The sequence below is a fragment of the Mustela nigripes genome, chromosome 9 (genome assembly GCF_022355385.1).
Source record: "Mustela nigripes isolate SB6536 chromosome 9, MUSNIG.SB6536, whole genome shotgun sequence".
In the NCBI taxonomy this organism is placed as follows: Eukaryota; Metazoa; Chordata; class Mammalia; order Carnivora; family Mustelidae; genus Mustela; species Mustela nigripes.
In genome coordinates this window covers 1,589,621-1,590,144 of record NC_081565.1, presented here as the reverse complement: position 1 = coordinate 1,590,144, position 524 = coordinate 1,589,621, and positions in this window count along the sequence as shown.

The window sequence follows — 524 nt, the reverse complement described above, 5'->3', positions numbered from 1 at the left end:
ACCCAACCCCCTTCCCATTAAGATACGTCACTGGGGGAAGGGGAGGTGAGTGCGCCTGCTGGGCAGCAAGCCTCGGCAGGCCCCTGCCCCCACCTGGTGATCCTGGCTCCTGGGGGGTGTCCCGAGTCACTGGGCCACCCCGCCCAACAGCCGGCTTTCTCCTTGGCTCCGCAATGTCTCCCCCAGTCCCTCTGACGGAGGAAAGCGCCAGCCACTTGGGTTTGAACTGACTTTATTATTCTGTAAATGTGAATTTTACAAAGCGCTTTACAAGTAACGATCACATCCTTCTGTTTGCAAGGACTTCCGTGTCCTGCTCGGGCTCCGCTCGCCGCGGAAGCCCTGGGTTTCCCGGCGGCCGGTGGACATCTCTGCAGGCTGTGACTAGTGCGGCAGCAAAGGCGACAGCGTTGACTCTGCTGAGCGGTGGGGCCTGGGGGCCGGCAGGAGGACGGACGCACCTGCGGGGGGGGGGGGGGGGGGGGGCATGCTGGGGGGGGGGGGGGGGGGGGGGGGGGGGGGGG